This window comes from Panthera uncia, chromosome C2 (genome assembly GCF_023721935.1).
Source record: "Panthera uncia isolate 11264 chromosome C2, Puncia_PCG_1.0, whole genome shotgun sequence".
NCBI lineage: Eukaryota > Metazoa > Chordata > Mammalia > Carnivora > Felidae > Panthera > Panthera uncia.
Genome location: NC_064810.1, coordinates 123,528,996 through 123,552,943, shown reverse-complemented (window position 1 = coordinate 123,552,943; position 23,948 = coordinate 123,528,996). Strand labels below are relative to the sequence as shown.

At 39.1% G+C, this 23,948-nt stretch overlaps 1 protein-coding gene across 1 annotated transcript in view; it reads right to left on the bottom strand.

Moving 5' to 3' along the window:
• The window catches only part of STAG1 (stromal antigen 1), a 402,070-nt gene extending 379,226 nt beyond the window's left edge, over nt 1-22,844 (bottom strand). Inside the window, exon 1 of the mRNA XM_049628788.1 lies at nt 22,543-22,844. The gene's annotated coding sequence lies outside the window, so the exon portion shown is untranslated. The remainder of the gene's footprint in view (nt 1-22,542) is intronic.
• Between the last annotated feature and the right edge of the window lie 1,104 nt (nt 22,845-23,948).

Below are 23,948 nucleotides of genomic sequence, written 5' to 3'. Positions count from 1 at the left end.
ATGTAAATGATAAAAGTCATTTTCCTAAAATGGTAATAAATTCTAACTAGAATTGGCAGATTCCAGAGGACCTGGCTGGCTCAGTGGGTAAAGCATGTGACTCGATCTCAGGGTCGGTAGTGAGTTCAAGCTCCACGCTGCGCATGGAGCATACTTTAGAAAAAAAAAAAGCGGCAAACTCCTTCTAACCTCATTCCGTGTTCCAAACATACTTATTCTCATGTAAATGGACCAAATGGTAATACAACCCAGCCTCCCTCAAAACTTCAAGATTTTTTTCCCCTGGAGGTGGAGAGGAAAATATACAATCTAAAAATTCTAAAAAAGGAAGAGATTTCTTAACAAACAAAAACAAACTCATGTTTATATAAAAGCATTCCAGGGGCGCCTGGGTGGCTCAGTTGGTTAAGCCGCCTACTTCGGCTCAGGTCATGACCTCGCGGTCGGTGAGTTCGAGCCCCATGTCGGGCTCTGTGATGACAGCTCAGAGCCTGGAGCCTGTTTCAGATTCTGTGTCTCCCTCTCTCTGACCCTCCCCCGTTCATGCTTTGTCTCTCTCTGCCTCAAAAATAAATAAATGTTAAAAAAAAAAATTTTTTTTTAAAGCATTCCAATTCCTCAGATTAGATCTGTTTTCAGTATTTACATTTTTAAATAAAGATAGACATACTTCAACTTTTCTTTCTGCATCTCACTCTTCAAAAGTAACAAATTATTAATAGTAAAGAATTACTATGATCAGCTGTAGGTAGGACAATTGCAATGTTTATCTTTAAGATGTCTAGAATTTGCTTCAAAATAATATGGGGGAGAGGGTTGCTAATATGGGTATAGATGAAACAAGACTGGGCATGACAACAAATTTGAAGCTGGGTGATGAGTATGCAAGGATTCACTAAACTTTTCTATCTTCATCTGCAGATTTTAAGTTATCTAAAATTAAAAGTTAAAAAAAAAGTTGTTTTTAACAAAGTGATAAATTTTGACCACTGTTCTATGGAGTCCTTTAACTTACTGTATTGAAATTTTTCTTTTTGTACTGAAATTTTTCAAATAATCACATTCACCTAGCAGAAAATCTGGGTTTTTAAATATTCAGCATCATATTTTTGCATTTAAGTGGAATTTTAGTATTTTTTTCCCAGCTGGAGTAGTAAAATCATGAGATGCTAGGATTCTTGTTTGCTGACAGCAGTTAATGTCATGTGATATTGTAATCTAATCAAATACACATCCTAAATATTCTGATAAAAAAAAAAAAGGCGGGCAAGCTGAAACTCTCATACACTGGTAAGCAGAAACATAAAGTGGTACAACGATTTTAAAAAGAGTTTGGCAATTTCTTAAAAGCTAAACATAAATTTACTAGATGATCCATCAATTCCTTCCACTAAAAATGAAGTATGTCCACACCAAGATTTTTACACAAATGGTCATAGCAGCATTACTTACAACACCCAATTGATAAATGGATAAACAAATGGAATACTCTTCAGCAATAAAAAGCAAAGTACTGAAACATGCTATAACATGTATCATCCTCAAAAACATTGTTAAATTTGGGGCACCTGGGTGGTTCAGTCGGTTAAGCCTCTGACTCTTGATTTCAGCTCAGGTCACAACCTCACTGTTGTGAGACTGAACCCCGCATCAGGCTCCATGGTGAGGAGCCTGTCTGGGATTCTCTCTCTCTCCCTCTCCCTCTCCCTCCCTCCCTCTCTCTCTCTCTCTCTCTCTCTCTCTCTCTCTCCCTCCCTCCCTCCCCTTCTGCCCCTCCACTGCTCACATGCACACACATGCTCAATTGTTCTCCCCCTTTCTCTCTCTAAAACTAAAGGAAAATAAAGTAAAACTGAAGAATAACTTTTTAAAAATTTTAAAAAAAACCCACATTGCTAAATGAAAGAAGCACAACAAAATATCACATATTGCATGATGCCATTTATATGAAATGTCCCAAGAAGGCAAACTTATACATACAAAAAATTGTTTAGTAGGAAAGTGACTGCAAATGGTGTAGTTTCCCTTTGGGGTGATGGAAATATTATAAAATTAGATTGTGCTGATGACTGCATAGTTTTGCAAATTAACTAAAAATCCCTGAATTATATACTTAAAAATGAGAGTATTTCATGTTGTAAATTACATAAGTGTGATGGAGAAGGGGAAGTGGAAAGGAGGAGGAGGATTATAGTGCCTCTGGGATAAAAGATAAGTAGATACATGGATCTTAAAGAAGTTAACTTGGGGGCACCTGGGTGGCTCGACTGGTTAAGCGTTTGACTCCTGGTTTCAGCTCAGGTCATGATCTCACAGTTCATGAGTTCAAGCCCTGCATCAGTGTGGAGCCTGCTGTGGACTCGCTCTCTCTCTCCCTCTCCCTCTCTCTCTTTCAATAAATAAATAAATAAGGGGCACCTGGGTGGTTCAGTTGGTTGAGCATCCAACTCTTGATTTCAGCCCACGTCATGATCCCAGGGTTGTAGGATCGAGTCTCGCATCAGGCTCTGCACTGAGCATGGATCCTGCTTAAGATTCTGTCTCGCCCTCTGCCCCTACCCCTCTCTGTCTCTCGCCAAAAAAATAATAAAATAAAATAAAATACTGGGGAAAAATAAATAAACCAACAAAACTTTGAGAATCAAATTAGGAAGAATCAAACATAAGATAAGTCATCTGTAGAATGAAGTAAATACAAGGTGGCACAGGAAGCAGAAGCCAAATCTTGCCCATGACTAGATGAAAGCTGAAACCAAATAAACTGAATAGTGAGGAGTGTTCAAACAAATTAAATTTGGCAGTTTGTCTCCAACACTGTCCCTGGATAGAGTATACTGACCCAGATCTGCTACAGTGCAGATTTGTCAGGCTATCACAGCTCAGTAACACTGACAACTAAAATGATCCAACTCGCTTTGGATTCATTCCAGGTTTCCTGGTCAATCTTCAGATTATAATCTGTGTCTGATACAGGTCTTCCTACAAGAGAAGGCACTGTTGGTGAGCACAGTCTATTTCATTTGAAGTTACATTTCTCAATGTATATCAATAATGTGATACTCCAGACTTGAAAACACCTGAAACCTGTATCACTCCAAGATGTAAATAAAGTGAACTTCTAAACATATCAATTCTGAGAACCAGAGTCTGATACATAGTTCATTGGTACCTGTCACGCTTAAGAACTGACTCATCAGGCAGTCAGCCTTCCCTAGAGACACACTACTGCCCTGCTGCATGATTCTGAAAACTGCAACTTGTATTTTGTTTTACAAACTGGATGAAGGCTGCTTAGAAATCTGCAAACGTACAAAAGGTCACCCAAAAAAGACAACTGCTTATATTCATATTTCATAGTTTACAGAGCACTGTTACATTAGCTCATTTACTAGCCAACACCCTCTGAAATGACCAGGATTACATGTTTATTTCCAATACAAGTGAGGGAGTTAGGTAAAAATAATTTACAAAAGGGCATGCTGCTAATAAACACACTGACCTGGATTAAAATCCAGGTCTTTAGTCTCTGAATCCAGTACTACTTCTACTTTATTCACTGCAGTCTCTAAAAGGCCAACCCAATAAAACCAAGAAGGCCTATGTTTCTGCCAGGAAAACCAATGATTATTTTCTGCAGTCTTATGAGCAATCAGAGAAATTCTCTAATAAAGAAGATAATCTTACTGGGATCAGAACAGACTACAACAGAGGAAAATGTTCAAATGTGAATAAAGGAATAAAATAAAATATTTATAAACAATACTGAAGGAAGTACTAACAGAAACAAGTAGCTTAATTTGGATCAAATGAAGAATTCTAATTTCACATGTAAATGAAAACAAAAAAGTGCCTTCTTTTAGACTCTTGCTACAAAATCTAGTTAACGCTCTCTTGTATTTTTGTATCCTTTATCAAAAGGAATGACACTGCTTATAGATAAGGGTGAAGTTAATGTTTGTTTGCATTATAAAAGTGGTATTAAGAAGTATACTATGATCCAGGCCTCCTGGGTGCCTCAGTCGGTTAAGTATCAGACACTTGGTTTTGGCTCAGATCATGATCTCACAGTTCGTGAGTTTGAGCCCCACATGGGGCTCGGCGCTGAGAGCGCAGAGTCTGCCTGGGATTCTCTCTCTCTGCCCCTCCTACTCTCTGTCTCTTAAAATAAACTTTAAAAAAAAAAAAAGTATACTACGATCCAGCATTCCACTGTAGATATAATCACCCAAAAGAAATGAGAGTTTATGTTCACCACAAAACTTGTATAAGAATGTTCACAACAACTTTATCACGATACCCAAAAAATGAAAACAGCCCAAATGTTCATGCACAAAAATTCACACTACCATAGCAATAAAAAAGAATTGCTGATACATGCCATTATATGGATGAATCTCACAAAAATCATGTTAATAAGTAAAAGAAGCCAGACAAAGTACAAATTTAACTGGTGGCTACAAAAGTTGGAACACACGTGGGAATGGGAGAGTGAGAACTGAGAAAAGATAGAGAAAACTTTCTGGAATGCCAGAAATGTTTTATAAACTGATGTAGGAGATTGCACAGGTAAAAATTCATCAAGCTTATAAACAGTGTACTTTATGTACTAATATGTTATACTGCAATTTTAAAAAATTGGCATAAGACAATTATTTGGAACCTTTTATACAATATAGAACTTCCTTTAATCTTCAATTTCAAAACACAAAACTACTCTGAGAATATAACTGTAATTGAGAAAAAAGTGATTTTATACTAAAATTAGTTCACAGTAGAGTTAACCAAAATTACCCTGAAGATACATATTTCAAATTCTGTTCTAAAATGTATATCTCAGCGTCCTGTCGAGGTTGCCAAAAAAATAAATTAAATTAAATTAAAATATCTTAGTTTATTGCATGCCTCCACAGGATGGGCACAGCAAATGTCAGGATAATCTCTATCCAGCCTCGTTTCAATCATTTCAGCATCTTCCAGAACTAAAATAATTAAATCTAAGTTTCTCAATGAATAGATGAGATCATCTACTGAGAGAGATGAAGGGTGCTATAAGAAGAGTAGAAATTTTTAAATAACTGCTATAAGAAATGAGAAAGAACTAACTAGGAAAAAAAAGGATTACTGGGTAATGATGGGGGTCCAATTAAGATCGGAGAGCTGGATATTTAGTGGCTCCAGTCTGCAAAGTTGTGATTTTCTCCAGATGTGCTTAGTAGCCAGGCATACAGAAATAAAAAGATTAACTGATCCATGGTTGAATGTTGGACAAATACAATAAAGAGACAAAAGTACACCGCAGCTCAACCTATCTCAAAAGTTAAATAAGGTGCCAGGCTAGCTAAGAAAATTAAGGCAGAAGGGAGAGAAAAGCTATCAAAGGACTAAAAGACTCTTTAAGACTGAAAACAAACTATTGCTATGTAAAAAAATAAAATAAAATAAAAAAGTTCAACAACATACAAAAATTAATGAATAGGTCTTTTATAGCAAAGTACTATTTATTATTTTAGAAACTGGAATGCTCCTCGCAATTCTACTTTACTTTTTTTAGAGAACTAGAAAGGTTCCAAATGCAAACATCCAAATGTTTAAAGTATTCTAATTGCAAATCTATTTGTTCCTCAACATTTCTATGTAAATCCAATGATACTTTCAATCAACAAAGGAACCTTCCAAATATCTTGGTGCATCAGTGAACCTTTACCAAAAACATTAATTGTAATCAAGCTAGTCACCCAACACATCAATACGATACCTTTTAATAGACAAGAATTTGTGTGTGTTTGTATCCGCTTAAAATGAGGTCATATGTCAAAAGAATTACTTCCTATTTCCAAGTTCTGTCTAGCTTGACCTTAGAATGAAAGTGGCCAGTAATAGCATGTAATAAATGAATGAATAAAGTAAGCAGGAAAAGGTGGCTAAAACGATTTAGAAACAAATAGCACAATAACAGAATCTGACGAAAGAATATTATCAGCATATATAACGTAACAATCACTAATTAAAAGGCTTAAAGTAGGGGCGCCTGGGTGGCTCAGTCGGTTAAGCGTCCGACTTCGGCTCAGGTCATGATCTCACAGTCTGTGGGTTCGAGCCCCGCATCAGGCTCTGTGCTGACAGCTCAGAGCCTGGAGTCTGTTTCAGATTCTGTGTCTCCCTCTTTCTCTGATCCTCCCTGTTCATGCTCTCTCTCTCTCTGTCTCAAAAATAAATAAATGTTAAAAAAAAATTTTTTAAAAAAAAAAAAGGCTTAAAGTAGACCAACCAAGCATAGTCTATGGTAGAAATCAAATTGCTCAATTTGGTTGAACATAAGTACTATTTATTGAATACCTATTACTTCACCCAGCACTGTGCTATGTATGTGTGCTATGGAGCACACAAAAGCACATCTCTTCCCTAAAGACACGTAAAAGTACAGAAAAGAAAACCACACCTGAATTATCAGTTTCTCACAATACAAACCATACTTAAGTGCCAAACAAGTAAAACAATGTCATAGTAGGGTATTTGCAACCTAACCAATGAATTATTTTTCTCTGAAAAGGTAATCTCAAAAAAAAAAAAAAAAAAGAAAGACTACGATTTGGGCGAAATTAATTAGAAAAAGTGTCACTATCAGACCTGAGAGGAGTATCTGATGTTTCTGTGATGTCTGGCTATGGCTTGAACTAAACCGCCACAGCTGTGTTCCTGCTGAAAAGTGGTGGTAGTAAGAGATTTGGGTTTTGTACATCGAAGAAATTATATTCACATACACATGCATATATGCACCATTTATACATACAGGAACTCTGCTTTGGTTAATAAAATTTCAGTGTATCTGTTTTAGGTGACAGTTACCATCCTTTTAACATAACAGCAAAACTATTAGCAAACTGGTTTTTCAAAGCTATGTAAATTAAACTAGAACTTACAGTGTAATGTGAAAAAAATGGCAGTTAGGTTGTCTGGCCAAAATTAAGATATATTTGCCTACAACGTTACTCTGTACTAACTGTGCTGCTAGTACTGGCATACACCCTCAAAACACACATGTACACAATTTCATCACTTTTATTTCATCACTTAGCTTATATAATATTGCCTAAGAACTATTTCTTAACTTGTTGCCTCTTTACCCATTCAACAAATTCTAACACTAGGTAAACAGCTCACTGCAAATGCAAATTTTCACCTCCCAGTGATTTCCTTAAAAGGTAAGCTTCCATAACACAAAACCATTCCTACTGTAAACACCAGTACCATTATTACCCCTATTCCCAAGGAACTATCACACCAATACAACCTAACCCTCCCCTCCTCCATTCCACCCCCATTGAAATCTAATATTCACACAGCAGGTGAAGTGTAAGTTCTCAACCTTGGCACTATCAACATTTTGGGGTAATAACTCCTTGTAGGGGGCCATCCTGTGCAGTGAATGTTTAGCAGCATCCCTGGCCTCTACTCACTGATGCCAGTAGCATATACCATCAGCCCCAGTTGTATCAACCAAAACTGTCTGCAGACACTGCCAAATGCCCCCTGGGAAGAAGCAAAGTAACTTGTTGAGAACCACTGAATTAGAGGGATGTTTTTAAATAATAAAATGTACACTCATTAGAGCCCTTACTAACCTAAATATACCCTACATAATCCCAACTCTGGCCTACCTCTCTAACCTCATGTAATACCACTAACACTCTTCCTGCATTATGCTCCCTCTATAGTCACTATGACCTTCTCTCACTTCCTAAAATACCACAGCCATTTCTGGTATAGAAATTTTGCTTTTGCTCCTCTTCCTTGTGCTTGATTCTCGCCCAGGTTCTGTGCATGTCCCAGCTTAAATTTCATGTCCTGGAAAATGCCTTTCCTGACTGTATATATGTATATATCTCATTATTACCCATTACAGTAACTAATTTATTCCCTTTATAGCATTCATCAGTACATGCATCAATATAGCATAATCACTACATGATTATTATGTTTACCTGATTCTTGACTGTCTCTCACATGAGGACATATCTTGTCTGTCTTATTTCTAGTAAGTAGCCAAAATGAAATGAACAAACTTATAACTGGAGAATCTTAAGTACCAGATGAACTGGCATCAATGATAACCTCAGCACAACCCCCACTGCATTCCCCACCTGTATTTACCATCATTCCCCCTTGAAGTGGAGGGGAGGAAAATGCAAGAAAGAGGAAGAGCCAACAATGCTCGTTTGTAAAATATCTTTGCCAACATCATATTCTCTGAAGGGCTGTGTAGCATGCCATATGTAATGAACCTAAAGCACTGGAAAGGTGTGATAAAGAGACTGTATTCAATAAATGGTGACTATGTATGTAAAGCACTAAGCACAATACCAATAGCAGATAAATGAAAAACACCACTTTTTTTTTTTTTTTAAAGTAGGCTCCATGCCCAATGTATGGCTTGAACTCACAACCCTGAGATCAAGAGTCACATACTCTGAACCAGCCAGGTGCCCCGAAAAATGCCACCTCTCTTGCCCCTTTTTATTTTTTAATTTTTTTTAACATGTTTATTTATTTTTGAGAGACATAAAGAGAGCACGAGCGGGGGAGGAACAGAGAGAGAGGGAGATACAATACAAAGCAGGCTCCAGGCTCCAAGCTCCAAGCTGTCAGCAAAGAGCCCAACGCAAGCCCGAACCCAGAAACTGTGAGATCATGACCTGAGCCGAAGTCGGACGCTCAACCGACTGAGCCACCCAGGCGCCCCCATCTCTTGCCCCTTTTAATCTCACTCTACCACAAGCTTGCTCTGAATATGGTTAAGAATAGAACTCCGTCCCCAAAAGATATTTCCCTTTCTGCACCTCCACGAACATACTGGGTGTAACGTAGATTAGTTATTCATATACACTGACTAGGGAAAGCCAAATATCCATTAACCAAAACCAATTCATCACAAAATGAGCTCAGAAGTACATTGCAATTAATGTCAGTAAACAAAATAATCATATTAAATATTCAGTTTTTGGACCCAGCTTTAAATTAACCTTGGGTGGGGAGGGGGGATCAAAATTGCTGTTTAATAATATCAGTGTTGGTTACTAAAAATACCTACTACATCTAATACAAGTCTACTTATAGGAAATAAAATAGTAAACTGAGTTCATGATTAGACTCAAATAACAACAAAGGGCAAAATACTATAAAGTACTACATAATATTTAGTTAATAATTAGAACAAAATTATTTCTCTTAAATTACCTTTAATATACTATTTCTAACAGCATTCTGTAATGCATTTGGGAGTTTGAGGAAAGTGATATTGCAAAGGGAGCATAAAGGAAGCCAAATAGCCAGTCTGAATCCTCGTCCTGCTAATTACTAGTTATGTGACCTTTGGAAAATCACTTCACTGGGTCTCAGTTTCCTCATCTACAAACTGAGACTTAACCATAGTACCCACCTCACAGAGTTGTAAGAATTACATAACATATTAAAATGCTCAGAACAGTGTTTGATGTATAAGAAATCCTATTAGCAATATTATACGATATTATTATATTGCTGTTAACTACTATGATATAATTTTGTTTCTTAAACATGTGCATCACTGCAGTAAGTTCTATTGAACAACACTGTATCAGACCACAGGGTAGTTATAATGCCTGGTGAGATAATGCGTATCTTTTTCTTCTCTAAGTTTTTTAGGAAGAGCTTAGAAAAAAAAGCACTCTAAACCCAAAACATTTTTTTTTTTTTAATCTAGTAACTTTCACATGTAACAAAGAATTTTGGTTTCAGTCCTATTTAACAAGTCAAAGAAGAGTGGGGAAGAAAAGAGACTATCTCTAAGGATCTCTTTTCTGAGAGATAACCAAATAAATGGACTTTTTCATTCCCTGTCCACCCTATACATCAAGCTATCCACTAAACTCAGCAAATGATACCATGCTTAGTTAAGGAATTACCTATTATATTCAAATATAATTGTTAACTAAAAAAGCAAATTTGTGATGTAGTAATATAAGCTTCTCTGACACAGTAAATAAAAGATCTGAAGTTGCATCTAACAATTAGCCTGATTTTTAAAGTACACATTATGATAAATGGTTTTTAGGACAACTGCAATATCTGCAACTTAAAAATACTTGATTTCTATTGGCAACAAAACCACAAGTATTGCTAGTGCATCTGTGATTTGCTGCACACATTCGAAATCAAAGAAAATGCCAAATCTTGCCTATAGGTTAATGAAGATAAACACGTGATTATGTTCTAATCAAAGTTCATGAGCCCTGGTTTAAAAAGATTGCTTTAAGGGGCGCCTGGGTGGCTCAGTTGGTTAGGCATCTGACTTCGGCTCAGGTCATGATCGTGAATCCAAGCCCCACATCAGGCTCTAAACTGACAGCTCAGGGCCTGGAGCCTGCTTCGGATTCTGCGTCTCCCTCTGTCTCTCTGCTACTCCCCCACTGGTACTGTCTCTCTCAAAAATAAACATTACAAAAAAAAAAAAAAAAGGGTTGCTTTCAGAGATTAGAGTCACAAAACCCTGTATTCAAACTCACCACTTCCTAGCTAGGTAATACTGGGAAAAGGTACTTAACCTCTATACCTCACCTGTGAAATGGGAATAATACCAACATAAGACTTCTGTGCTATCTAGGGGCACCTGGGGGTGTCTCAGTTGGTTGAGCATCCTACTCTTGATTTTGGCTCAGGTCATGTTCCCAGAGTTGTGGGATCTTAAGTCTCTCTCTTTCTCCCTCTGTCCTTTCCCCACCTTGTGCTCTCTTTAAAAAGAAAAAGAAAAAAAAGAAGATTGCTGTGCCATTTCATCACTATTATGCTACTAGATACAGTATTTAACACACCTTCAAAAAACGTATATACTATTATAATCAGTAACCAAGGTCTGACAATTATATAGTTCATAACCTTCACTGTGCATCAGAAACTCAGATTTGTGGAAGTTGATCTGAGGTAGATCCCAATCACTGGTATATTTTTAAAGCTCCTACATGATTCTAATGTGCAGCCACTGGCCTAAAGACAAAGTTCAAACTCTTTAGTTTGGCACACTAAGAATTCTTATCACTACTTACAGCTCTATATTTTAATCACTCCTCCACAGGTAACCAATATTCTGAACACACACTGAACTAACACTTCCTCAACAAGTGGACTATAGTAGTACCTCTCAAACTTCAGCATGTATCAGAGACATCAGAAAGACCTGTTAAAAATTGCTGATGTCTCTCTGCAAAATTTCTAACTTAGGTGGACTTGGGAAAGGTCCAAGAAGATGTATTTCTAAACAAGCTCCCAGATAATATTGACACTGCTGCTGCATGGACCACACTTTGAGAACCACCAGGCAACCCTAGATCACAACCCTGTCCCTTTATATTCACCTAAAATGGCATTCCTATCTCCACCATCCCACTCTTGACTGGCTAACTATCACTTTTCTTTCAAAACTTACTTAAGAATTCACTTTCAGGAAGCAATTGCTCATTTCATCAAATCACCTCAAGGCACTTATCACATACTATAAAACTTGACTAGGAAAAAAAACCACTATAGAATGTTCTTAATGGTACACTAATGCTAGCATATGCGACTACAAAAGTTAGGTAAAGAGGCCTCCTTTGGATGAATTTTAAAAAGGTGAAAAAGGCAAATGGACAGTCTGTCAAACAGAATGAAATCTGGATTTCAGCCCTCACCTACTCCCTTGGCCAGACACCTTTATGCAAAGCACCAATTCTACAATCAATCATGACAGCCCTGGCATAGCATTACTACTAAAACACAAAGGAAGTACACCTAGACCAACCCCGGATATGAGGAAAGGAGGGAGAGAAGGAGCAATAAGGCTATCAGGAAAGGATGGAGAAGGTATCAGTTAAGTACTAAGTCATGAGTTATTTTCTCTCTACATAGAACAACAAGAACTGTTTTAATGTCTTTATACCCACAGTGTATGGCTCACTGTAAATTTCAATAAATGCATGAATGACTTACAATGAATAAAACTGTATGAAAACAGTTGCTAATATAGCTCTTTCTCACCAAATAAAGAAGCAAACACACACCCATAGCTGGCACCAAAAGCTATAAATAACTATCTAAATAATAACGTTTTGGTCTGTACACTTATCAGCTAGAAGAAAGCACAAATTTTTCTAATAACCAGATGGGAGATCAGAAGGCATAAGGAGCCTGCAGAAAATACACTTAGGTATTTCAAAATTAAAGACTTTCAAATCAAAACCTATGCGTTACCTGATTCAGAGTTGATTTCCTGAGTATTTTTCAGTAGACACTAAAAAATGTACAGGAATCTTGGAAACTAGGTCCAAGACACTAATTTCACAATGAAGAAACTGAGACCCAGAGAAGTAATGATTCAAAGACACATAGCTAATTAGTGGTAGAGCTGTAATTAAAACTCAGGTCTCTACCCCTTCGCTAGTTTTCTAATACCATGCTGCCTTTACATTTATAAAATAAAATACTAAATATTCATAACTTAAAAACTTGAGGGTTTTGTTCTTTGTATCCCATTTTTATGAAAGGACAAAGCAGTCACTCACCATCTTATTTTGTCTAAGAATTTTCTCAAAGATGTAACTTTGAACATAAGTTCTGCTCTCAGTAAAATTCATTCCTAATCTCTTTGTATGCAAAATTACACATGCAAAACTAATATTTGTAAATAATAATCCTGATACTACAACCATCAAAATGTCTCAATTACCAAGAAAGGATTACAATACCTTTACAGGAAGCAGTACATTCTTAAGAAAGAAAAAAGATAGGGGAGGGTGGGTGATGGGTATCAAGGAGGGCACCTTTTGGGATGAGCACTGGGTGTTGTATGGAAACCAACTTGACAATAAATTTCATATATTGGAAAAAAAAAAAGAAAGAAAAACGAGCCTAATTTTTGAAATATGTTTAACAATAAGCAGAAAATTCTGGCTATAAACCTCATCTTAGTTAACCAGAATATCTCATCCTCTAACCACTCTTATTAATAGTTTTAATCTAATAGTAGTTCTATGTGCTGATAAGACAAAATTAATTAAAATTCTTTGCTTCTGGAAAGTAACCTCATCATTTATAATTTTATTCACCTTTTAAATGCAAAATTAATGTCCTTTGAATTTATGTGCAATGCAATACAGTCTAATAGTTAAAAGCTAACTTTTTAACTTCTACAGCAACCCATGACAGAGGTATGTTTCGGTTTTTTGGTTTTTTTACATACTTATTTTTGAGAGAGAGACAGAGCACGAGCAGGAAAGGGACAGAGAGAGACAGAAACACAGAATTCATAGAAGGCTCCAGGCTCTGAGCTGTCAGCACAGAGCCTGACACAGGGCTGGAAGTCACTAGCTGTGAGATCATGACTGAGGTGAAGTCGCACAACTTCACCCACTGAGCCACCCAGGCGCCTCCAGAGGTATGCTTTTATTCCCGTTTTAGAGATGAGAAAACTGAGGGTTAGAGAAGTTAAAGAACTCACCAAGTTTACATACCTAGGAAAGGGCTGCATTACAATTTAACAGAGGTGGGGTGCCTGGGTGGTTCTGTCAGACTCCTGATTTCAGCTCAGGTCATGACTTAGCAGTTTGTGAAATCAAGCCCCTTGCTGGGCTTTGCATGGACAGTGTGTAGCCTGCTTGGGATTCTCTCTCTCCCTCTCTGCCTGTCCCATGCTTGCGCACATGCTCTCTCTCTCTCACAAAATAAATAATTAAGCATTAAAAAAAAAAAGATTTTAATACAGGCAGTGTGACTCAGGTGCTAGCAATTCTCTTAGACAATGGCTTTCTTGGCCATTTATCATGGGATAGTGTTTCCTTCACCTGTAAACATACAAACTTTTTGACTATCCCTAACAACGTAAGACACACAGAAATGCATTTTCCTCCCAAAATGGAATTTAAGCTCTAATAATAAAGTAGAACACAACTTAAGATATTTTTAGCTTTTATATCCTGCATGTCATAAAAATTTCTGCACATTTGCTACTTTATACTATCTCTACTAGAGGAGAGAGGACACCTACCTCTCACTGCTATACGTGAGACAGAAAAATTAATAACCTGATATAATTAGGGTCAACAGAACTTTGAGAGTAAGAGGGAATCAGGTACCTCAAAAGGGACAACCAGGTCATGTTCATGCTTGACTATGTATAAAGCCCATTTTGTCTGCCTCTCTAAGATTGAGAAGATAGGCAATGATCTCTCAAATCTCTACCTGGACCGTTAAACCAATTAAACAATTAGAAGAGAAATTTTGTCAGAGAGCCTAAAAACAGTACCAGTAATATTTAATTATTGTCACCATGAATAGAAAAGAAAGGGACTCTGCTGAAAAACTCTTCTGACTCTTGTTTGTGGCTTCCATTTACTATTTCAGGGTGGAAGCCAGCTCCCCATAATTCTACATTTTATGCTTCCAAAGTATCTTGAACCTAACCCCCTGCACAACATTTCATGTATTATTCCTGTTGGTTTCCTTTACTGCTTTGGGGTTTTTGTTTTAGTTTTTAATCTCTCCTAATAGAACAGAAACTTAAGAGCAAAACCTATGTATTTATGAATTTTATATACTCACTACTCATCATGGAGTCGACCCTCAAAAATATTTATCGAAAAAAATCTTAACTGGATTCCCATCATAGAGATAAGACAACGAAGACCTCCAGAAATTAAATGTTCCACCCAAGACCACACAACCATCATATGGTGGAACAGGGAAGAAAACTAAATCTCTATAAAATAAACTTCAAAATGCAAAGGATTTCAATATGCAGAAATGAGGCTGAGAGAAAAATGACCTTTTAAGAGATTTAGAGTCTGGATTCAGAAAGTAAGCCTGGGCTGGCTTAAATACTGGCTGTATCATTTATTAGCTGTACAGCCTTGGGACAATCAATGTACAATACTACACAGGATACTGTGCCTCACGAACACTACCACTTATCAGATCTTGTGATGCCAACAATAAATGCAATAAAACAATTGGAACAAATGAAAATATATAGAGGATGATAAGTGCTGGCAAAGTTATCAGGAAAGATTTTACACAGACAGATCCTACAATTCAGTATTTACTTTTTATTTTTTTCTTTGTGAGCTGTATCAATTATGCAGCACAATACATAAAATCTCAATAACAGTTTAAAGAACTGTTTGCTTTTTAAGCAAACACCCCATATACCCCCTACTAAGGTCAACAAACAATACTCCAAAGATTTCTTTACATTGTGCCTCTCTCCCATCACAAACTTGGGAAGTTTAATCTAATTAATATTAAATTTAATCTAACCTATAAAATGGATAACAATAACTACCTCATCAGCTTACTGCAAAACATTTATTGATACATAGTAAATGCTCAATACACATATAAAACAGAACAAAGATGGGAAGATAGGCTAGGATACAGGTATGTTAATCCAATTTGCGGAAAGCAAAAACTCAAAGAGAAGCATAGTACAGAGATAGAGCTGAAAGGCTAGGTTGTAGCCATATGAGAAATATAAGGAAAACTAAATCACAAATAACATAGGGAAAACTAAGAAAATTCACTGGGCAGTTTTGGGAGACAATCCTCCATGGGTCTCTCACTTTTCTGCATATCTTCAAAACAGAGGCACTGAATGCCCATGTCCCAATCTTTTCAAGAATATTAGTATAGTGAACAATCTTGGAAAGACAAACAGCATCTCCTTCAAAGAAAATGGGAAGCATGCTTACCATTTATCATAAGGATTCAAGTTTCCCCACTGCATATACAGATCTTAACACTACCATAGTGCATAAAAACTGGGGCTCAGAGATCTGATGCAAATGCTGATTCTGTCATTAACTAGCTGTATGGACTTGAAAAAATTAGTATACAACACTACACAGGATACTGTGCTTTATAAACACTGCCACTTACCACTAATGGTATTGCTGTAATGCATTGTTCTTTACCTCTGATCAAGGAGCCCCATGGCTCCTACCAGCATCCATTAAACTGTGGCAGGTTAACTTGTTAGCCTTCAAGTAGGGTAAAATCTCAGGCCTTTCACCATTCATGACATTACCACATAATCAATGTCTATTGTAAGTGAAAGATTCCACTTCCATATTATCAGAAAGAAGAAAAAGCAAAACAACTACATGCTGCCTTCAAGAGGTATATGTAAAATACAAAGAAAAAAAGTTTTTTAAGTAAATCAGTAAAAAAGATATACAATGAAAAGAGTAAGCTCGAGAAAGTTGAAGTGGCTATATTAATATCACATAAAGTAGACCTGAAAAGTATTACCAGGGATACAGAAAAATATTTCTTAATGGTAAAAAGATCAATTCATCAGGAAGACATATTATAAACTGTATGTGCCTAAAAACAAGAGTTTCAAAATACATAAAACAAAAATTGACAAAATTAAAGGAGAAATAGATAACTGTAAGAAATAGGCAATTATGACTAAAGTCATAGTTGTATATTTTAACCTCCCTCTCAGCAACTAAAAGAACTAGAACTCTCTCCAAAATTAAAAAACAAACAAAAATAACAGCAAATACACAAATGACTTGAAAATGCTACACCTTAATCTAATTGATATTTACAGAATACTACACTCAACAACTGCAGAATACACATTGTTTTCAAGTGTGAAAGATACATTTACCAACACAGACCATGAAACAAGGTTCAATAAATTTAAAGGAATTAAAATCATACAGTATATTCTCTGACCTCGAAATTAAGTTAGAAATCAATAACAAGATCTCTAAAATCATCCCAAATGTTTGAAAATTGAACCCATTCTTAAGTAATCCACGTATCAAAGAAATTACAAAGCAAATAAACTACTTCAAGCTGAGTAACAAAAATACAACATATCAAAATCTGTGGAATACAGCAGTGTTTATAGAAAAATCGATAGTTTTCAATGTTCATATTAGAAAACAAGAAATGTCTATGGAGCACCTGGGTGGCTCAATCAGTTAAATGTCAGACTTCAGCTCAGGTCATGGTCTCACAGTTCATGAGTTCAAGCGTCAGGCTCTGTGCAGACAGCTCAGAGCCTACAGCCTGCTTCAGATTCTGTGCCTGCCTCTCTCTCTTCCCTCCCCCCACTCACACTCTCTTTCTTCCTCAAAATAAACATTAAAGAGAAAAAGGAAGGGAGGAAGGGAGGAAGGGAGGAAGGGAGGAAGGGAGGAAGGAAAGAAAACAAGAAATGTCCAAAATTTATGACCTAAGGTTCCACTTTAAGAAGCTAGAAAAAAGAGATGGGGCACTTGGGTGGAGCAGTCTGTTGAGCAGCTGACTCTCAATTTCAGCTCAGGTCATGATCTCACAGTTCGTGGGACTGAGCCTCTCATCAGGCTCTGCACTGAACATGGAGCCTGCTTGGGATTCTCTCTCTCCCTCTCTTTACCCCTCACCCATCTAACTTTTCTCTCTCTCTCTCTCAAAATAAATATTTTAAAAAGAAACTACAGAAAAAAGAGCAAATATGTAGAAGAAAAAAATTATAAGGAAAAGAAAAAAATGAGATAGAGAAGATGAATGGAGAAAAGTAGCAATGTTATTACCTGAAAAGACAGTAATACTGGTAAACCAAGAATGAAAACTGGTTAAGAAAAAAAGAAAGAACATACACCACCAGAAATTAAAGAGAAGATACCACTACAGATCCTACAGACATTAGAAGGATAACAAGGGAACCTTGTAAACAATTTATATCAATAAATCAAATGAGATGAACAAATGTTTAAATACAATTTATCAAAACTGACATGATGAAAAAAATCTAAACAGCCATATGTCTACTAACAAAACTAAATTTGAATGTTATCAAAAACCTTCCCCCTCCCCCCCCCAAAAAAATCCCTATCTAGGTGGTACCATTGGTGAATTCTAGTAAACACTCAATTGAGAATGAATATCAATGCTAGACAAATTATTTCAGTAAACAGACCTATTTTATGAGGCCATCATAACCATATACTGAAACCTGACAAAGACATTACCACCAAAGAAAACTACAAAGCAATATCCCTTATGAATATCTCCAAACCCCTAAACAAAACATTAAATATGAAACATGAAATACTCCAAGTGAAAATTACCCTAGAAATCAAGGATAAAACAAATTCTTCTGCAAAATTAACTGTGTCAATTTATACCACTGCCAAAAGCAGTATAATTTCTTCACATTCTCACCAACACTTGATATTATCAGAATGTTTAATGTTTGCCAATTTGACAGAAGCAAAATGGTTTCTTCTTATGGTTTTACTTGGCACCCTCCTGATTACCAAGGTATAATTCACTGCTCTCCAGTTCGAAGTCACGATATCACTTAGGTGAGATGCAACCAACATTCTTTATTTAAAAAACAAAATCTGAAAATATCTGAGAGCACTACATAAAGGCTAAATACTATTTCATGAAACTTTTATTTCGTGTGTGTGTGTGTGTGTGTGTGTGTGTGTGTGTGTTTGTATTGGGTCACAATGTAAAATTTTTTTGTTACCTGTGAGCTTCTAGCAAGTTAAAAGCTATTACTGTAGCTGTTTAATTACAGCAAAACTCTATGAGATATTTGGGCAACTTAATAGTGCACCCTTTCTGCCCATAGCACAAAGGAATGTATTTTATAAAAAAAAAAAAAAAAAGTAGGATTTAAGATGTCCTTCAAGCACAAACTGGCAAAAACAGAATTAAAAGAGGAGGAGGAAAAACCTAAGGGAAGCAATAAGGGATGAATTATATGGAGAAAAGATTCTATAAAACCAACTGGTCTATGACCTACTTAAAGCTCACTTTAAAAGAATCCCATTTCTCAATAAAACAGGGTTTCTCTCAGCACTAAGGTAGGAAGCTGGGATCCTATCCTCTTAACTATTGAAATGACAGAAAGCTAACCCCTCCTTCTCTGCAGGCATTCCCCTAATTCCCATCTCAAGATTCATCTCATCCTGGGGCTTAAGTAAGAATATTCTTTTAGGTCTCTACTTCCTGCTTTAGGTAGAAATACCTTAACTCTAAAAATTTATATGCTTATTCGGCTAACAAAGATTTACCAAGCCCCTATTATATCACCTATTAAGAAATCAAATTTTATCCCCCTAACAATTTTAACTCTTTATATTGAAGAGCTATATTCTTTAAATTCTTTATTCTTTAAAGCTTGATATCCTTAACTATAACTCTCCTAATTGCCTCCTCTTGAAAATATTTTGCTTCTTGGACTCAAACCATCCCACATACCACCTTCTGCTACCTTCTTTGTTCCACCAACAATATCTCTGACCCTTACAAATAACTATTTTCGTAAGAACAACTTCTTTACAATCTGCAGACCAATCAAGCCACAGCAATTGCCTGCTGCAATCAGTATGTGAATCTACCTGTCACTTAATGGCTTAAGCATTAAAATCTCTTACCTTATTAGATTCAATCTTATCTCTAAAATGGGTAAAACAATAGGTATGAAGGAATAATGATAATTAATTTCCTACTGCCTTATTACCTGAAGTTTTTTAATTCTAGTTTTTAATTTCCTTTAAATGCAATAAAATATTTTTATAGAAGGAGGCACTTAAAATGAGGTACGAGGAAATAATGGGAAAGTAAAAGGTTTAAAGACAAGTAAGTATGAGTAAATTTATCAAGTGGGTTATTGCTCTCCCTCTGTGCTCTCCTTATATGTCTGGATTCTAAAGACTCAAACGTAAAGATACCCCTTTCCCAATGGCAGGCAAAATTCTAAGAACTCTCAATGACCCACATCCTATAAATTACCTTCCCTTTGAGTGTAGGGGACCTGTAAACATAATGGGGTATCATTCCAGTGGTGGTTACATGGCAAACAGATTTTGCATATGTATTTAAGGTCCCTAATCAGTTGAGTATGCCAAAAAGGAAATTATCTTGGGTGGGTCTGGCCTAAGGAGATGAGCTTTAAAAAGGGGTCTTAAAGGGGAGTCTAAAGGTCAAAAGAAAATGAACATACTCCGGGGCGCCTGGGTGGCTCAGTTGGTTGAGTGCCCAACTTCCGCTCAGGTCATGATCTCATTGTTCATGGGTTTGAGCTCCGTGTCGGGCTCTGTGCTGACAGTTCAGAGCCTGGAGCCTGCTTCAGATTCTGTGTCTCCCTCTCTCTCTGCCCCTCCCCGCTCGCGCTGTCAAAAATGAACAAATGTTAAAAATAAAAAATAAAAAATAAAAAGAAAAGAAAGAAAGGATGAAAAGGAACATACTCCTTTACTATAGGATTAAGCAGCAAAGAAAAAAGGGGAAAAATCGAAGAAGAGAACTTCCAACTACCTCCATTTTGACATCAGTCTGTACTTTCTAACTGATTAAACTCCTCTTTCCAGCTCCTCTCTTAAATCAGGCAAAACACCCAAAAGGCAAAGCATCCCCTGATGGGACCAAAACTACACCCACAAGCAATAAAGACTGCACTGAGCCAGTAAGACCCATTGTGACTGATGCCTGGAGCCAGGTGCTCTTGTACCCATGCACCCATGCTGCAAAAAAGATGTATCTTTTTCCCCAGTACACTATATGCAACTGCACTGATTATGAAGATACACAGATCCACAATCAAAGGGAAAAGCTAAAATTGTATAAAATGTTTAAGCTTTGTTAAACTACCATATACTTTATAATCTTCCATTTTAGTGATGAGAAAAGTAAGGCTCAGAGAGTGATATCCCAAAGACAATAAACCTGGGGAATGTTTAAAGTAACTTCCAGAGCTCTTTCCCCTACACCACAGCCCCCTTAAAGCTTTAAAAACGCCATTGAAATCAACAGTTAATTTTATTACTGTCTTCAAAGCAAACAATCCTAGTAACATAATTTCCCACCTTTCACATCTATTTCAGTAACTCAGCTTTGTCAGAACATCAAAACTAAAGTGGATACTGAGAAATTTCCACTCAAAAGTAGTCTGGTTGTAAAAATGACCATCGGTAAACTGCTTGAATAAATTTAAAATACATTTATTATAAATGTGAAGAAAAAAATTAGCAAAACACCTGTAGGTTTCCCAGAACTTTATTTAGAAAACAATCGGTGTTATGTGTTTACAAAAATCAAAAGTAGACACCCTTTCCATATCTTTCAGTATTTCTCCCCTTGTGCAATTTTTTAAATCTGAAATCATCACTGTAAATATGAGAACATGGCACAATATTTCGTACAATAAATAAGTCCTTTTATGTTCACTGTTGCGTATATTTCACCATAAAAATTTGCAATTTTCTTAAAACACACATGGAAAACTAAAAGGTAGAGTCGTATTCAAATTCCACAAGTTACAAATCACAAAACTTTCTTTATACTAATTCAAATACTTTCACAAACACTGTATTTCCTAGGAAGATGAAAAATATAGTCCTTTCTAGTCACGACCACGCGAAGGAATAAACTATATTCATCACCTTAAGAATTTTAACAGCAAATAATTCGCTACCGTCACATACAAACAGCATTGTTTTGAGTCTATAAGCTTCCAAAACCATCCCATGATTTATACGCCCCGGGCACGATTCTCTGCAATGTGAAGAGAATCGATAACATTTCAAATGTGGGTAGAAAGGGTGACGTGACAATCCTAAGACCTGAAAATTTTTTAAGTCCCTAGAGCACACAAGAAGCACCCAGTTCAGACACTCCAATCGAGGCCCAGGTCCAACTCCAGGCACTCCAGTTTCCCAGCTCTTCACCCCGCCCCCACCCCGAGAAAGGAGGGAAAACAACTTTTATTGGCCTCTTCTCCCGGGGAATTGGCAAACTAGCGGGGCAGTGCTCCGGTCTGGACACGTTTTACAGTGAGGCCTCCGTCGGGGGCGGGGAGGGCAGATAGCGGGAAAGCCTGGCTTCGAAGCCCCCTCTCCCCCAGTCGCAAGCCCCCTGCCCCACCCCACCAAGAAGAGGCCCCAGCCGGCCGCCACGCCGAGCGACCCCCAGGCCCCTCCGCTGAGGCGAGCTTGTTGTCATGTGACGCCGCCGCCGCTAAAACACCGCAGAAACGCAGGGCGGCGGGCGGCGAAAGGCATTCGCACCAGCCCGCCTCGGCCCGGCCCCGCCGGGCGCGGGCGAGTCCCGAGAGTCCGGGCGGGGGGGGGGGGGGGGGGGGGGGGGGGGGGGCGGGCTTGGCGGCGGGCCCGAGCGCGCCACAAAGGCTTCCGCGCCCGTCGCTGTAGTGCCCGAGCGGGCGGGGGCACGATTTTCAGGCCCGCGGGAGGGGTGGGGAGGGACGAGGGCTCTGGGGTGCCCGCCGCGCCCACAGCCGCCCCCTGGGCGCCCGGACGGCCAGCGACCGCCGCGCCCCGCACAGGCCCACGCGGCCTCCCTCCCCCGCGCGGGGCCCGCGCCCGGCCCGCCCGCCCGCTCCTCGCTCGCGCTCTCTCGCTCTCTCGCTCTCGCCCGGCCTCCATCTTGGATCCGCGCTTCCAGCCCCCGCGCCGCTGCCGCCGCATTCCCCCTTTCCCGCCCCCCGCCGCCGTCGCCGCCGCCCGCACTCACCTCAGCTGCCCATCCGGGCGCCGCCGGCCGTCGACCTAGTTTCCCCCCAAAAGTCTCCGGTGTGTTATTCCCGATGTGGGGGGGTTGTTACGGGGTGGTCGCCGGGGGTTCGGGAGCGGGGGCCGCGCCTTCAACGGAGCTGCAATCCTAACCCGCCATCTGGTGGCATTTTCCACACGCCAATGGCGCCGCTGCAGACTTGGGTCCGGACCGCCCTCTGCTGGCCGCGGCGCTTACTGCCTAGCTGACGGGACGGGCCTGCCCGGAAAGGGGAGGGAGCTGAGGCGCGAGCTGGGGACCGCAGCGGGGACGCGCGCAAACGCTTTCCTGTGGGGATTGCGCGCACGCGCACCAGCGGGGCGGGAAACGTGGCCGCTGCGTGGAGACCCCGCCCCCACACGGAGCCGTAGCCTAGCTCAGCCAATCGCAATCGGCGGATACCTCTTGGTGAGGGCGTTGTGGACCGTTCTTGGGCCGCCTGAGGCTGGCAGAAAGACGGCCACGGTGGCGCCTGCGCGCCCTGCTAGCCGAGTTGCCGCCCGCCATTTTCGGAGCTTTTCCGAGACCTGGGAGGGAGGCCCGCCCCCGGCCGGTTCACTGAAGCCCCTCCCCAGGTCGCGAGACTGGCGCTTCCCTGCAGCCTCGTCTGACTAGTGCTGCCTCCATCCCACGTCCGGGAATCGCTCTGCGGAAATAGGAGGGAGTGAAGGTGCCAAGCTCTTCATCCAACTCTCCTGGGTCTAACGAGGGCCTCTGAGCTTAGCATTGTATTAGCTACCTTTTGTTGACTGTTGGGAAGACGGTTTTGCGAGCGAGGGTGAAAAGGTTTCGAGAACTGTTTAGGCCCTCCCTTGCCGACCTAGACGCTACAGTGCCTGCCCCAGGCCGATTGGCGTCGTCCCTGCCTCTGTAAAGCAGATCCTCTCCGTAGTGCCGGCTTTGCATAAGGCGGCAGCATTGGCTAGTTAGTGAAAAAGGAATGTAGCTGCACTGGGAAAATACAGCCTCAGCTTTGAGAGTTCTCTTCCCACAGCGTAGGACAACTCTCAGTGGCTCTGAAATGAACGTATTGACTAATGTGAAATGTAACCAAAATATGTCCTTGAACGTCGCCTCTTCTACCCGCCTTTCTGTGGCAGTGGCTCCTACATTTCACCTGCTCACAACTTTTCAATACAAAAGTGAATCCTTAATCTCCCTGGTCAGCAGCCCCATTCATGACAATTCTTTATTGCTAGAGCCAGCTCTGTTTTAATATTGCCTTAGAATCCCTCAAATCCTTTAGTCTTCAGACCCAATTTCCAATAAATTACCCCTATTACCTGTTTCTTTCCCAAAGGTCACAAAGTGTGTGGCTGTTTCACTGGAGGAAGTCACAGTCGACCTAGACGGGTATGAATTCGTGA